Consider the following 16562-nt stretch of genomic DNA (forward strand, 5'->3'; position numbering starts at 1 on the left):
CGGTCGGTACCAATACTAATCCGTTCCCAGGTCCCTTGGTGGTGGTAGGACACCTTTCTATTACTGTGTGTATTGGCGGGGTTGTGGGCAGGGGTTTCTTAATGTGTGCTCTTAGTTCAGTGGCGTTAATTGGGATTGGGGAGTGTGGGACCGCGCACCCGTGTAGGCTAGAGTCCCATCCCATCCCTTCCCCTTCATCTTGCCATTGCCTGGCGAAGGCGATCGATATGCCTGCGGGACAAATAGTCTCTGATCCCCACATGCAAACGTGGGGATCCTTGTTCGGATTCCCACCATTTGTCCCAACACACTTTTACTCCTCCCCGTGTCCCCGTGATGGTGCGGTACGTATCATTACTGAGTCTTTCCCAGTCCGATTCCTGGTCCCATGCGTCCTTGCTGAGTTTTCTGAGCCACCACCATCTTCCCAGGGGAATGTTTCCTTTGCAATTCAAATACACACGTTTTCCCTCTGTAACACTGACTCAGGCAGCGTGTCCGGGGGCATGGAACTGAGGCCTCCCCGTAGGTAAAACCTTCCTGGCTGGAGTAGCAGGTAAAATTAGATCCCAGCCACCCTGGCCATCTTCCCTCGTGGGCGTAAACAGCGAGTTCTTCCACGTCTCGGGGGCTACCCCCGGAGGTTACGATCGGTGCTCTTTCTCCTGAATACCTGTAAATGAGGGATTCTTCCACCTGTCCTCGGTCGCTGCTGCTCATCCTTATCAGGGTGAGCAGGAACAGGATCCCTTCCATACTGTTCTCTTTCCTGTAGAGGCACATGAAACAGATTGTCTAGCCCTGAGAAAGCTCTCCAATTTGGGCTCATAGTCTTTAAGTTTTATTCAGCCCGTGGGCGACTGCGGCTTGTGGGCGACATGCCATTTTCCTTTGATGCCAAGTACCTTAAGGGTCTCCTGCATCACCTGCCCGGTGAAGTGACACCCTTGGTCATACTCCATGGATTGTGGTAGTCCCCATCGGGAGAACATTTCTCTGACCAGGATCCTAGCTGTTCCCAGGGCAGTGGCTGTTCGGCATGGGAAGGCTTCCACCCATTTGGTGAATACATCCACCAAGACTAGGCAGTACTTGTAACCTCCCTGGGCAGTGGGTAGGGGCCCGATGTAATCGATTTGGATCGACTGCCAGGGTCCCTCTACCCTCCTGGTATGTCCCATAGGCACCGTTCTTTTCTGGGGGTCGGGTCGTTGGCCGCGCACACCAGACAGCTAGCACAGAACTTGCGGACGTCTTCCCTGAGTCCTGGCCACCACTCTGCCTGTTCCACTCGTTGCCAAGTGGTCTCAGGTCCAGGGTGTCCTGCTCCTGAACCCTCGTGGGCCAGCTGGAGGAATTCTCTCTTATTCAGTTCCTTATGGACTGGTGTCTGCTTCTAACTTCTATCTCACAGCCGTTTTGCTCTTATCTTACCAGTTCTTCCTTAATAGCCATACCGGTGGATTCCTCTTACTCCTGAGTATTACCCGGCCTATGCCTCTTTTAATAGCTGCACAGGTAGATTCTTTTGCTTACCCCAGTAACTAATACATACTTACTTATCAATTCACAGATAATCTTACACTACACTAAATTATTCACTAAACGTTCTTAAATCCATATCGTACTATATATGTACATCTGCCACCTGTCTCCAGCTGGCCAGGTTAATTCCTGCCTTCTTTCTTTCTTCTCCTTCCGCAGGGTGTCCAGCGAGGTCAGTAGTAGGTCGGCTTGCACCGCCGGACACAGAGTGTCCTGACTGGACGTGGGTTTGAGTCCCACACTATCGGGGGAATGTCCCCTCCGGTGCTGCAGCACACCACTCCTTTGGGGGTGGCTGCCTGGTTCGTTTCTTCGACTGGGGGTTCTGCCTGGTCGAAGTCTATGGGCTGGGGACTCCCACTTGGTCGCTGGTCCACCGCCATCTCTTCTAAGGGTCCCTCGTTGTCCGAGGTTACCGGCTGGGTGTCCCTGCTCGCGGGCTGGTCTCTGACCTTAGATACTCTTTCGCGGCTGGTCCCTTTCCTGGGACTGAACCATTCAAATTGGAGAGCTGGTGACCACTGTGTCTTTAGCCGAGGTGTGCAGCGAGTACTTCTTAAGGCTCTGGCTGCTGGGGGTGCGTCCGACTCCCAAATGATTGAGGGGACAACTCCTCCAGTAACACAGTCCACCACTTCTCTAGGTGCAGTCTGTGGGTCTTCCATGTCCCCTGTGGGATTTCCACAGTCGGGGGCTGCTGGCTGGGGGTCCCTGTCTTTAGTCCCGTTTACAGTTTTTGGCTGTCCCTTACGTTTAGCTGCTGCCCCTGGGTTGAAAAGTTTGTACTGATTTATGTGGAACCACTTTGTTTGGCGGGGCAGTTTTATGGCATATACCATGGGGCTTGCCTTGTCGACAATGTGGTACGGTCCCATGTACAGTGCCTCAAAGACCCCGACTCTAGCGTAGTTCCTCACCATGACCTGGTCCCCTATCTCCTATTCATAATGTTTGTGTTCTAGCAGCAGTCGGTTGCTCCGATACTGTTTTCTCATGTTGTTAGCAGCCTGCCAGTGAATCTGTTTTAAGTTGTTCAAACAGATTCCTGACAAAGCTGTCCCGGTTCGCTTCCCTAAGCTTCCGTGAGTACCGGGGCCAACACATGGGTGGGGGTTTGCATGGCTATGCCAGTCATGAGCTCGTACGGGGAGTACCCCGTGCTCTTTGACTGGCTGTCCCGGATCCCCATGAGGACCAGTGGTAGGACCTCTACCCACCCTGTGGGTGAGTCCCCTGTCTCTTTGAGCAGCCTTTCTTTGATGGTGCGGTTTAAATGCTCCACAGGCCCGGATGACTGCGGGTTATGGGTGACGTGCCATTTTCCTTTGATGCCGAGCTCCTTAAGGGTCTCCTGCATCACCTGCCCGGTGAAGTGACTCCCTTGGTCGGACTCCACGTATTGTGGTGGTCCCCATCGGGAGAACACTTCTCTGACTAGGATCCTAGCTGTTCCCAGGGCAGTGGCTGTTCGGCATGGGAAGGCTTCCACCCATTTGGTGAATACATCCACTAATACTAGGCAGTACTTGTAGCCTCCCTGGGCAGTGGGTAGGGGCCCGATGTTATCGATTTGGATCGACTGCCAGGGTCCCTCGACCCTCCTGATATGTCCCAAAGGCACCGTTCTTTTCTGGGGGTCGGGGTTGTTGGCCGCGCACACCAGACAGCTAGCACAGAACTCGCGGACGTCTTCCCTGAGTCCTGGCCACCACTCTGCCTGTTCCACTCGTTGTCAAGTGGTCTCAGGTCCGGGGTGTCCTGCTCCTGAACCCTCGTGGGCCAGCTGGAGGAATTCTCTCTGGTGTTGTTGCGATACTACCCATTGCTACCCCCTGAAAAGCATGCCTTCTTTAATGGCAATTGCTGCAGTGCCGTACGGGCCGTCTATCCTTTCACCTTTAGCTAGCGTGTTCAGGACAGTTTTGAGGATGGGGTCTTGAGTCTGAACCGTTTTTACGTCAGGGGGCAAAGCTATCCCTGCCGTCCCCATTCTGCCCCTGACTGCTGCGATGGGTCCTGGGTTGTACGGATCCCCGAGCTTGCCCATGCGGGCACCCTGCTTGGCCAACGTGTCAGCCTGCGGGTTTCCCTTGCTATGGGGTTCGGTGGTGGAATGTGCCTTCCCTTTATGTATATAGATATTCCCTTCCCCCCTTACGGCTTTCATGATCTTTTCCAGTAGGGGCTTAATGGCCAGGGGACTCCCGACTGTGGATGTGTATCTGCGGCGGGACCAGATAGCCAGGTACTCCGTACACGAATTGCATGTGAACATACTGTCCGAGAAAATCGTGTATGGGGTAGGGAATTCTTCGGGGTGTGTGACTACGTACACCACCGCAGACAGTTCAGTGTGCTGGGCACTCGTAGTGCTGGGGAGTTTAATTGCCAGGGCAATGCCTGCCTCGGGGTCATAAACTCCGCAGCCTTTGAGTCATTCACCTGCAGATACTGTGCTTGAACCGTCCACATAGATCTCTCGGCCTGTGGGATGTAACCCAGCCCGAAAGCCTACGTTAATTTCCCATATCCCTTCTACGGAACACCAGTGGACTGTCCCTGGATAAATCATGTTGGCTGCGAGTCTTGGCTCGCAGAGACCCTTTACCCTTAGGTCCATTTGAGAGAGGAGCAGGGTCCACCGAGCAATGCGGGCGCTGCTCACTGTCCCGTACTTTGATTCTCCCATCCAGGAGCATTTGGGTGGTCGCATGGTGGGTAAGGAGTGTGATAGGGGACCCCCCTGAGAAGATCAGTGATCTTTTCACAGCCCAGTGAGTGGCTAGGAGGTGCCGCTCACAGTTGGAGTATCTCTTCTCCACATCCGTGAGTATCCTGGAGAAGTTGCCCACTGGTCTCAGCAGGCCGTGCCGCTCTTGGAGCAGTACTGCGCTCAGGCTGTCCCCACTGGCTGCTACCACCAGGAAAAACTCTTTACCCCCATCGATGGCGCGGTCTGCAGGTCTTTCTTGAGTTGGATAAATGCTGCCTCGCAACCTTTGTCCCATTCCCACTCCACTCCCTTGTGTCAGAGTCGGAGCAGAGGGACTGCTGTGGCTGCATAAATCCTCAATGAAATCTCTGCAGTACCTGGTTAGCCCTAGAAAAGATCTTACTCCTGTCACCGTGTTGGGGGTGGGTAACTACTGCAATGCTTCCCTTCTAGCTTTGTCAATGGCTCTTTCCCCAGCGCGCACAGCCAGTCCCAGGAATTTTCCTTCCTTCAGGCCGATCTGTGCCTTCTTGGGATTTACTTTAAGTCCGTCTTCTTTCAGCAGCTCCAGCAGTTCAGCCAGCAGTGGGCCATGTTCCTCCCCCCTCATCGGTGAATGGGAACAGGTCATCCACATACTGGACAAGCTGCTGGGATCTGCTGAAGTTCTTCAAATAGTTGGCCATACACTGATGGAAAATACTGGGGCTGTTGTGGAAGCCCTGAGGGAGACCGTTCCAAGTGTATTGCTGTCCTTTAAAGGTAAAAGCAAACTTGTACTGATCTTCCCTTCTTAAAGGTATGGACCAAAACCCGTTGGAAATATCCAGCACCGTGAAGATGGTAGCGGAAACTGGGATACTTCCAATGAGGTCGGCGACAGCAGCAACGGTGGGTGCACAGGCGGGGATGTTACGGTTGAGTACTCGATAGTCCACCATGGCTCTCCAGGAGTTGTCCAGTTTCTAAACTGGCCACAATGGAGAGTTCACATGGGTAGCTATTGGTCTCAGTACCCCCTGTTTAACCAGAGAACCCAAGGCTGTTTCCATGTCTGCCTCCGCCTCCTGGGGAAGTTGTACTGTTTCTGTGGTCGGATCATGGGGTCCCCATCTATGCTACTCTCGACCCCGTTTATTCTCCCGCAGTCGTGTTTGTGAGTGGCAAGAGCTGCAAGGTTTATCCTCACATATTCTTGGTATTCTATCAGAGTGTTACTGACCAGTGATTCAAGGTCGTAACTCTCCTTGGGCTTCATGGTGCATACCGTCCCTTTTCCCTGTTTTCCCGGGATAACCATTACTTCACCTGTCCCGTACAGACTGACCCCCAAAGACAGTGGTCTTAAATCCACTAGGACCCGCGGCCTAGGATGAAGTCAGCCCCCAGGATCCCTCTCCCTTCCTGCCCCCACTTCATCAGGACACAAGTCCACTTAGTGTGGAGTGTACCTAAATGAATGGGGAGTGGAACGGAGAATGAGCCAGTCTGTTCAGTGGCTGTGAAACTCACCAAGCTGTAGGGGACCCCGTTAGACAGAGGTGAGGCGTCGGGGTTAGCTGCATAGACAAGGCTGATTGAGGCACCGGTGTCCAGCAGGTAAGTCCCTTTCACCTTCTCCACTTCCATCTGAACGGTCGGTCTCCCCCATGCATCATACTCGAGGGCACACAGGTGGACAGGCTGTGCCTGTCCTAGTCACGGTTTTGGTTGGGATGGGGCAGATGGGATTTCGGTACCGGAGGCGGTGGCTACCTTCCCAGGGCCATCTAACATGGCTCGGAGTGCGGTTAGGTAAGTATCGAATGAGTGGGGAGGGACTGGCTTATCTGTCTCTGCCCTTTTGTCCGGGGCTGGAGAACTCTCTCCTGCGCTATTCTACCAAGGATTTCTGCAATCCTTTCTCCAGTGCCCACTCTTTCCGCACCCGAAGCAGGTATGTTTTGTATCGGAGGGGTTGCCCCTCTTGTGGTGCCATTCCCTCGTTTCTTGGCTAGGTCGAATTTCGTGGACCTTTCCCTTTTGTGGGAACTCTTCCGTCCCTCTGCCGTTCCGGTAAGCTAGGGTCAGTTGCCTAAGCACTCCCTGTTCGGTGGCTTGGGGATCTCTTGGGTTATAGAAACATAGAAACATAGAAAATAGGTGCAGGAGTAGGCCATTCGGCCCTTCTAGCCTGCACCGCCATTCAATGAGTTCATGGCTGAACATGCAACTTCAGTACCCCATTCCTGCTTTCTCGCCATACCCCTTGATCCCCCGAGTAGTAAGGACCTCATCTAACTCCTTTTTGAATATATTTAGTGAATTGGCCTCAATTACTTCCTGTGGTAGAGAATTCCACAGGTTCACCACTCTCTGGGTGAAGAAGTTTCTCCTCATTTCGGTCCTAAATGGCTTACCCCTTAACCTCAGCCTTGGTTCTTATTCGGGGTAAACTGTTAGCTACTAGGCTTCGGAACCAGTGTGCTAACTCATCCAGGCTTAAGTGATCTCTGTCTATGTCCCCACTCCAGGTGCTTTAGTACACAGGCCACAATCGGTCTGCGAATGCCTGTGGGGTTTCCCCTGCGAGCGGCACCGTTTCCTCCACTCTGGAGAAGGGACTTCCGTCAATGCAGCCCATAACTTCTAAAATGTCTTTCTGGACGGCAGCAAGTGTTTTCTGTCCCCTTTTGCTGAGAGGGACTGGTACAGTTTGCTGTCCAGGGACAGGAGAAGCACCTTCACCATTTCTGCATCAAAGCACCCATTAATATCCTCTGCCTGTTCCACCTCCATAAAGTGAACCAAGGGGTCTCCCTTTGGGCTTAGCTTTCCCAGGTGGTTTATCATAGCTGGTGGGGAGTGTGGGGGACCACAAACTGACTTTCCAGGGGCCCTGGACCCCCATTAAGGATGGGCGGGCCAAACTTCTGTTGCCGGACCAGGCACGTTGGCCCTGGTTCTGGCTCTCCCTGTTCTGGCTCACCTCCCTCTCCTCCCTCCGGCCAAGCCGAGCTGGAACTCAGTGCCACAGGTGATGGCCAGGTAGTTTCTTCCTTCTCTTCCAGGCTTACCTGGGGCGTACCCGGGCTTATTAAACATACCATGCCTTTTGCCTTGGATAGAGCAAGGTTCAAACTTTTAATTTGTTGCTGGCAGGGACCGTGGGCTCCCGATTCAAACCCATTAGTGCTGGCTACTTTATACGCTGCTTGTACATCTTTCCTGGAGCTCTTTTACTTGTAGGGTGAGGCGAGTGCTTTCCTCCCTCAGTAACTTTTCATTATTTTTGGCCTCAGTAACCTGATATTGAAAATAGTCCTGACTGTTTTTGAACCTTTCCATTATCTGGGTCCTTTCCTGTTTTGGCTTACGGAGTTCTCCCCATAATCTTTCTTCTGACATAACCCTTTCCTGATTGTTCTCTGCGCATTCCCATAACTCTGCCTGTAATGTCTCATTGGTTTTATCTCGGAGTTGGACCTGTCGCTGTAGACAGACCAACCAAATTGCCTTCTCTACTGCTTCTTTGTGATCCTTGCTTGCTGTCCACTGGGCTGCAGCGTCAGCTGGACGCTCAGCGCGCAATAGACCAAGCACCCATTCCTTAGTGACATTGACCTTCTTATACACATAGGAGGAAATCCTTTCTTCCATCTTTGCCCCAAACCAGCACTCTCCGCATCACACCCCTTGTACCAGAGTCCTGCCGCGGTCGCCATTTTGTAAGGGGGTAGTCCCGGGGTCAGGTTCACCTCTGATCTACTTGAGCGGTTCAAATCGCTCCCACTCCCTTGGGTTCGAGACTCTGGATTTATTTGGGGGATGTGATAAAGTGCAAAGGACAACTGGTTTGGTGCAAAAGAACTTTGATTTTATTACAGACAAGAAAATACAATGTCAAAGTTATAATTACTCTAATAAAGAACAATACATTACACATTCAAAGGGGGTTACAGTAAAAATTACACCTCCCACCTCCCAATACTTAATTCTAGCTAGGTTAGACTCCAGAGCAGGCAGGGACTATGCTTACCAATCCTTTCTGGTCAGTTAGCGGTAGTTTGCAATTTCGAGGTTTGTTGACTTCTGTAGGTTCTGCTTGCCGTACCCCGAATGTCGGAGAAGACTTCTTACTGCGCAACCTTCAGTTGGGTTGAGTCCGCTGATGCGGTAAGGCGCATTTTGGATCTATGGGGTAAGTACCCGGTTTTCTTTGTTAGAAATAGGTTCAAAGTCTCTTTAGGTAATGTTTTCACCTGTTGGTAGTCAGGCCTTAGATTGCAGAGTGGAAACTTTCGATTCTTCGGTTTCTTCCTGTTGGAGTTTTGTTTCGAGTTTGGTCGATCGCGGTGGTTTTTCGTTTGTACCACGTTGGTTGTGGTTGGTTGCTGCCGCGATGGTGATGTTCTTCCTTCCTTCAGGACTTCGAGGCTGGAGAAGTTAGTTTACAACTATCGCGTTGGTTTCTCTCCTTGTCTTGATGACACAAGCGTAGTATGGAACTAGGCGTAATGTGGCATAGTATGTCATACCCTCTGTTGAAACAGGGGGCCAGTTATACAGTTTGAGTGGTTCTAATCTTGGTGCCAAATCAGTCCAGGATTCTTTGTTTGAATTTGGCGGGCTTGACTTCTCTTTGTAATATTTTGGCGGGCTTGTTAAAAGTTAATATGTTTTGGGTGGGTTGATTTTCGAAAACTGTTTTCTGATGGAAATATTAGCGTGGTAATCGCAATGTGCTTTTGTGCTTAGTTTTTCGCATACAGGCTGGATTGGGCCTCTTTGTGATGTATATGCTGAAACGCTTTTCCAGATTCAGGTTGATGATTGGCTATCTCTGGGTGATTTGTTGTAATGTTACTGTCTCTTGTGGAGAAGGATTCTCGAATACCCATTTCTCCAGACAAGTTAACTTAGTCCCAACACCGAGACAGTTCCAATAATCAAGTGGGCTTCCTTAGTTCTTTAGGGCCGCCCACAGACTTGAATTTGTCTTTTAAAATCCAAAATTCGATTAATATAAGCACTTTAGGATTTCAAACTTTCCGGTAGATAGTCCCAAATTAAATTTCCTTTTGAATGAGCCCAAACACTGGCGGGGGGGAGTGAGGGTGTGTTGGGTGGGGGGGGGGGGGGTCTTGTGAATTTTGCATCCTTTCAGGGTTGTTCTCCTTAGAGTGGAGAAGGTTAAGGGGGACCACTGCTCCTTTCTCTCCTCCTTCAGGACACTCCTTCATGCCCAACTCTTTGACCAAGCTCCTGGTCTCCACCTCCACCTCCTTCTGTGGCTCACTGTCCAATTTTGTCTGATTAGAAAGAAAGACTTGCATTTATATAGTGCCTTGCGCCACCTCGGGATATCCCAAAGTGCTTCACAGCTAATTAAGTCCTTTTTTTGAAGTGCAGTCACTGTTGTAATGTAGGAAACACAGCAGCCAATTTGCGCACAGCAAGCTCCCACACACAGCAATGTGATAATGACCCAGATAATCTGTTTTTGTTATGTTGTTTGAGGGATGAATATTGGCCCCAGGACACTGGGGAGAACTCCCCCTGCTCTTCTTCCAAATAGTGGCCGTGGGATCTTTTATGTCCACCTCAGAGGGCAAATAGGGGCTTCGGTTTAACGTTGCATCCAAATGATGGAACCTCCATACACTCCCTCAGTACTGCCCCTCCGACACTGCGGCACTCCCTCAGTACTGCCCCTCCGACAGTGCAGCACTCCCTCAGTACTGCCCCTCCGACACTGCGGCGCTCCCTCAGTACTGCCCCCCCGACAGTGCGGCGCTCCCTCAGTACTGCTCCTCCGACACTGCGGCGCTCCCTCGGTACTGCCCCTCCGACACTGCAGCGCTCCCTCAGTACTGCCCCTCGACAGTGCGGTGCTCCCTCAGTACTGCCCCCAGACAGTGCGGCACTCCCTCAGTACTGCCCCTCCGACAGTGCGGCGCTCCCTCAGTACTGCCCCCAGACAGTGCGGCACTCCCTCAGTCCTGCCCTCTGAAAGTGCAGCACTCCTTCAGTACTGGCACTGGGTGTGTCAGCCTGGATTTTTGTGCCTCTGTGAAGAGCCTTGGGGTGTTTGTTCTATTTTAAAGGTGTGTGGTGAATGCAAGTTGTTATTTCACCTGAATGAAAAAACCCTGAATATTTCACAAGCAGGAAATCAATGAAATGCACCAAAATAGCAGGTGTAAGATTCTAATTAACAGGCAGTTGCTCGACAAGCTTGTTCCAAAAGTCCCTTAACGTGACTTCTCAGTGAAGCAATGTGACAGCCCTTGGAGAAGGTGCAGAGGGGATTGACCAGAATGGTCCCAGGAATGAGGGACTTCAGTTACGTGGAGGGACTGGAGAAGCTGGGATTGTTCTCCCTAGAGCAGAGAAAGTTAAAGGGAAAAAAAGAAAGACTTGCATTTATATAGCGCCTTTCATGACAACTGGACGTCTTAAAGCGCCTTACAGCCAATGAAGTACTTATGAAGTATAGTCACTGTTGTAACGTGGGAAACGCGGCAACCAATTTGTACACAGCAAGCTCCCACAAACTGCAATGTCATAATTGTTATGTATTTAACCCCTTGTAACTTGGTAACCTGCATCACACCTGTCCTCCAGAGGGCCTACCTGTTGGAGTCCCAATAGATCCCAGCATCCCTTGAGATTACAGTATATAAGCAAGCCACTCACGAGGTACCTATAAAGTAACGATTAACCGTTTTTCGCTGCAGGACCAATACCCGCTACCCAAGGCAGACGACCTATTTGCGACTCTGGCTGGAGGGAAGACATTCACCAAGCTGGACCTGACCTCGGCCTACATGACGCAGGAGCTGGAGGAGTCTTTGAAAGGCCTCAACACGCCCAAAGGTCTATTTATTTACAACCGGTGCCCGTTCGGGATTTGGTCAGCATGCAGCGATCTTCCAGCGAAACATGCTAAAGTCGGTTCCTTGTACAGTGGTCTTCCAGGACGACATATTGGTGACAGGTCGGGACACCATGGAGCACTTGAAGAACCTGGAGGAGGTTCTTAATCGGTTGGATCGTGTGGGGCTCAGGTTGAAACACTCGAAGTGTGTTTTCCTGGCACAGGATGTCGAATTCTTAGGAAGGAGAATCGCAGCAGATGGCATCAGACCCACTGATGCCAAGACGGAGGCCATCAATAACGTACCGCAACCACGGAAAGTGACGGAGCTGCGGTCGTTTCTGGGACTCCTTAACTACTTTGGTCATTTCCAACCTGGGTTAAGCACCCTGCTCGAACCCCTGCATGTGCTACTGCGCAAGGGAGACGACTGGGTATGGGGGAATTCACAAGAGGCTGCCTTTAAGAAAGCCAGAAATTTACTGTGTTCTAACAAACTGCTTGTCCCGCATAACCCATGTAAACGATTAGTGTTGGCTTGCGATGCGTCGTCATACGGGGCCGGGTGTGTGTTACAACAGGCTAATGAATCGTGAATTTTGCAACCGGTTGCGTATGCCTCCAGGAGTTTGTCCAAGGCCGAAAGGGCCTACAGCATGGTTGAAAAAGAGACTCTGGCGTGCGTTTACGGGTAAAAAAAAATGAACCAGTACTTGTTTGGCCTCAAGTTCGAACTTGAAGCAGACCACAAGCTGCTCATATCGCTATTCTCGGAGAGCAAAGGGATCAATACCAATGCCCCTGCCCGCATCCACAGATGGGCGCTCACGCTGTCGGCATACAACTATGTAATCCGCCACAGAACGTGCACAGAGAACTGCGCAGATGCTCTCAGTCGGCTACCGTTGCCCACCATGGTCATGGAGGCATTTGAGAACGAGAAGTCCCCTGTTACGGCCCGCCAGATCAGGACCTGGACCAGCCAGGATCCTTTACTGTCCTTGGTAAAAAACGGTGTTCTCCATGGGAGCTGGTCCAGTGTCCCAGCGGAGATGCAGTAAGTGATTAAGCCATTCCACAGGTGCAAAAGTGAGCTGTCCCTGCAGGCGGACTGTCTCTTGTGGGGCAATCGTGTGGTCTTGTCCAAGAAAGGCAGAGACACATTTATTGGGAAACTACACAGCACTCACCCAGGCATCGTAATGATGAAAGCCATATCTAGATCCTACGTTTGGTAGCCAGGCATCGACTTAGATTTAGAGTCATGTGTACGTCAGTGCAACGCTTGTTCTCAGTTGAGCAATGCACCCAAAGAGGCACCGCTAAGTTTATGGTCCTGGCCATCCAAACCATGGTCAAGGATCCATGTAGACTATGCAGGCCCATTCCTAGGCAAAATGTTTTTGGTTGTCGTGGGCGCTTACTCATAATGGATTGAATGTACGATAATGTCTGTAAGCACATCCACGGCCACCATTGAAAGCCTAAGAGCCATGTTTGCCACGCACTGCCTGCTCGATATCCTAGTCAGCGACAATGGGCCGTGCTTCACCAGTGCCGCATTCAAAGAATTAATGACCCACAACGGGATCAAACATTCACATCTGCACCGTTCAAGCCCGCATCCAATGGCCAGGCAGAACGGGCAGTCCAGACCATCAAGCAAAGCTTGAAACGCCTGTTGGAAGGCTCCCTGCAGACCCGGTTATCCCGAGTACTGCTCAGCTACTGCACCAGACCCCACTCACTCACAGGGATTCCCCCAGCTGAGCTGCTCATGAAAAGGGTGCTTAAAACAAGGCTCTCTCTGGTCCACCCTGACTTCCATGATCACGTGGAGGACAAGCGGCATCAACTGAGTGTGTACCCATGATCGCGCAAACTTGTCACGCGATATTGAGATCAACGACCCTGTGTTTGTGCTCAAATATGGACATGGTCCCAAATGGCTCACTGGCACGGTCACAGCCAAAGAGGGGAGTAGGATGTTTCAGGTCAAACTGACCAATGGATAAACGCACAGAAAACATTTGGACCAAATTAAACTGCGGTTCACCAACAACTACGAACAACCCGAAGAGGACACCACCAACTTTGACCCTCCAACACACACACAAGTGGCAACTGACATCACAGTTGACCACGAAACCAAACTTATTATCTCCGACAAGGCTGGCTGCCCAACAGCCCAGTGAAGAACTGACCAACCCAACCACACCAACATTTGTACCGAGACGATCGGCAAGGGAGCGCAGAGCCCCAGATCGTCTCACCCTGTAAATAAGTGTACTGTTGACTTCACGGGGGAGTGATGTTATGTATTTAACCCCTTGTAACCTGCATCACACCACCACCAGAGGGCCTACCTGTCGGAGTCCCAAGGGATCCTAGCATCCCTTGGGAGTACAGTATATAAGCAGGCCACCCACGAGGTACCTGCACTCTGGAACTACAATAAAGGAGCTAAGGTCACACTTGCTCATGACACTGTACTCAGTCTGACCATTTATTATGAGTACAGCAATAATGACCAGATAATCTGTTTTTGTTATGTTAATTGAGGGATAAATATTGGCCAGGACACTGGGGAGAACTCCCCTACTTTTCATCAAAATAGTGTCATGGGATCTTTTACATCCACCTGAGCGCACAGACAGGTCTCTGGTTTAATGTCTCATCCAAAAGACGGCACCTCTGAAAATGCGGCACTCCCTCAGCACTACACTGGAGTGTCAGGCTAGATTTATGCGCTCAAGTCTCTGGAGTGGGACTCGAACCCACAACCTTCTGACTCGAAGGCGAGGGTGCTGCCCACTGAGCTGAAATTTACTATTTTAAAAAAAAGGAGGCAGACAAAAAGCAGGAAACTATAGACCAGTTCGCGTAACATCTGTGGTTGGGAAAATGTTGGAGTCCATTATTAAAGAAGCAGTAGCAGGACATTTGGAAAAGCATAATTCGGTCAGGCAGAGTCAGCATGGATTTATGAAAGGGAAATCACGTTTGACAAATTTGCTGGAGTTCTTTGAGGATGTAACGGACAGGGTGGATAAAGGGGAACCAGTGGATGTGGTGTATTTGGACTTCCAGAAGACATTTGACAAGGTGCCACACAAAAGGTTACTGCACAGGATAAAAGTTCACGGGGTTGGGGATAATGGGCGGGAAATTCCTCTGATAGCTTACCCGCGGGCAATCGGGTAAAATATAGAAAAAAATGTGCACCTACCATTCTCTCCTGCACCCTCCTGATCTTCCGATTCTCTGGAGATTATTCCCGGGCAACGTATGACGTCACACCGCCCGGGAAGCCAGCGCCCGCGAAGCCTGTGTCGGCGTCTGCCCCGCCCACAACAGCTGTCAAATGGAGCTCATTTACATAGGCCACGCCCTGATTTTTTTTTTATTTCAGTGCTCCAGCAGCTGTAGAGATCACTACAAGGCTTTGAAAGGTAAGGATTTTCAATGATTTTTTTTTAAATCTTTTAGAATAATTTAAAGATTGTCTAATTTATTTTAAACATTCTAATGGTTTTAAACACTTTAAAAGATAATTAAAGCAATGTCAAGACTGTTAAAAACCTTTTAAATAGTTTGTAATACAGGTGCAGCGTCCCAAATCCGCAACCATCGGGACCGAGGCCGTTCCGGATTTCGCGTTTTTCCGGACTTTGGAAGGTTCTTCTGACGTCACGAAGCCGGAAACATCTGAGCCCAGGTGCGGGGATTTCCGGATTTCAGAACGTCAGAAAAGGGGGGGGGGGGGGGGTGGGTCGCTCTCCGAAGGGATGTTCGGGTCACCGGCCCCGTCCAGGAGGTCGTCGGGCCAACTCCCGCCGCCATGCTGTTGTTCAGGTGGGGCCCACCACCGATGAGGTGCGCGGGCGGGACCCACCGCCAAGCAGGTGTTCAGGCCGGCAGGCCCCATCGCAGAGGAGGTGTTGGGGCGGGGCGAGGCGAGTGGGGGCGAGGCCCCGAGGTCGCCAGGGTCAGCGGGTCCGGTTTCCGGAACATTTTACGGAATCCGGACGACCCAGCCACCGATCGGTCCGGAGTCCGTATTCCGGATTCTGGAACTCTGGATTTTGGGCACCGTTGCAGGGACAGTACATGAGGGAGCACCGCACTTGCTCAACTACGCTGAGATGTGCTTTCAGGTCAAAAAGGCAAGGTGTTTTGGTGGGACGACTTGGCTCAGTGGGCAGCACACTCGTCTCTCAGTCAGGAGGTCGTGGGTTCAAGTCCCACTCCAGAGACTTGAGCGCAAAATTTCAAGGCTGACACTCCAGTGCTAGTACTGAGGGAGCGCCGCACTGTCGGAGGGGCAGTACTGAGGGAGCGCCGCACTGTCGGAGGGGCAGTACTGAGGGAGCGCCGCACTGTCGGAGGGGCAGTACTGAGGGAGCGCCGCACTGTCGGAGGGGCAGTACTGAGGGAGCGCCGCACTGTCGGAGGGGCAGTACTGAGGGAGCGCCGCACTGTCGGAGGGGCAGTACTGTCGGAGGGGCAGTACTGAGGGAGCGCCGCACTGTCGGATGGGGCACTACTGAGGGAGCGCCGCACTGTCGGAGGGGCAGTACTGAGGGAGCGCCGCACTGTCGGAGGGGCAGTGCTGAGGGAGCGCCGCACTCTCGGAGGGGCGGTACTGAGGGAGCGCCGCACTGTCGGAGGGGCGGTACTGAGGGAGCGCCGCACTGTCGGAGGGGCAGTACGGAGGGACCACCGCACTGTGGGAGGGGCAGTACTGAGAGAGCACCGCACTGTCGGAGGGGCTGTACTGAGGGAGCGCCGCACTGTCGGAGGGGCAATATTGAGGGAGCGCCGCACTGTCGGAGGGGCAGTACTGAGGGAGTGTCGGAGGGGCAGTACTGAGGGAGCGCCGGACTGTCAGAGGGGCAGTGCTGAGGGAGCGCCGCACTCTCGGAGGGGCGGTACTGAGGGAGCGCCGCACTGTGGGAGGGGCAGTACTAAGGGAGCGCCGCACTGTCGGAGGGGCAATATTGAGGGAGCGCCGCACTGTCACAGGGGCAGTACTGAGGGAGCGCCGCACTCTAGGAGGGGCGGTACTGAGGGAGCGCCGCACTGTCGGAGGGGCAGTACTGAGGGAGCACCGTATTGTCGGAGGGGCAGTACTGAGGGAGTGCTGCACTGTCGGAGGGGCAGTACTAAGGGAGCTCCACACTGTCGGAGGGGCAGTACTGAGGGAGTGTCGGAGGGGCAGTACTGAGGGAGCGCCGCACTGTCGGAGGGGCAGTACTGAGGGAGCGCCGCACTGTCGGAGGGGCAGTACTGAGGGAGCGCCGGACTGTCGGAGGGGCAGTACTGAGGGAGCGCCGCACTGTCGGAGGGGCAGTACTGAGGGAGCGCCGCACTGTCGGAGGGGCAGTACTGAGGGAGCACCGCATTGTCGGAGGGGCAGTACTGAGGGAGCACCGCACTGTCGAA

This window comes from Pristiophorus japonicus, chromosome 31, assembly GCF_044704955.1.
Source record: "Pristiophorus japonicus isolate sPriJap1 chromosome 31, sPriJap1.hap1, whole genome shotgun sequence".
NCBI classification, from domain to species: domain Eukaryota; kingdom Metazoa; phylum Chordata; class Chondrichthyes; family Pristiophoridae; genus Pristiophorus; species Pristiophorus japonicus.